We start from the raw sequence: 506 nt of genomic DNA on the forward strand, positions 1-506 counted from the left end.
GCGGCACATTTGGAGGGGAGGAGTCCAGAAGCCCGCAGGGAGTCGGCGCCCAGCGCGATTTCAAACCGCTCGGAGGGCAGGGCGTCCCCGGTCCAGCCTCCGGCTCCCTTGCCAGGCGCTCGGGTCACAGCCACGAAGTCCTTTTCTTCCCCGGAGGGAAGAGGCCCTCGATCCCTGGGAGGTGGAGATGCCTCCCGTCCCCTCCCCCGGCTCCCACGGGTCGGGGAAGAGCGGTGGGACCCGGCTGGAGCGAGCACTCCGCATGCTCAGTGATTGCGCACACGCCGAGATCTTCACCGTTGACTTAAGTTACTTGGCACTGCGAAGACTGGTGCTCTGCGTATTGATTAAACGCAGCCTCCATTTACCTAAACAATAAATGCAGAGATTAGCAACGTTCACTTGATCACCATAATGGGATTGACAATTAAGGGGCAATGCCTCCCAGATGTCACCCGGCCTGCGGAAGGCGGGCGGGCAGCAGGCTTCGGAGACCGGCGCTCCGG

This window comes from Myotis brandtii, unplaced genomic scaffold (assembly GCF_000412655.1).
Source record: "Myotis brandtii unplaced genomic scaffold, ASM41265v1 scaffold112, whole genome shotgun sequence".
In the NCBI taxonomy this organism is placed as follows: domain Eukaryota; kingdom Metazoa; phylum Chordata; class Mammalia; order Chiroptera; family Vespertilionidae; genus Myotis; species Myotis brandtii.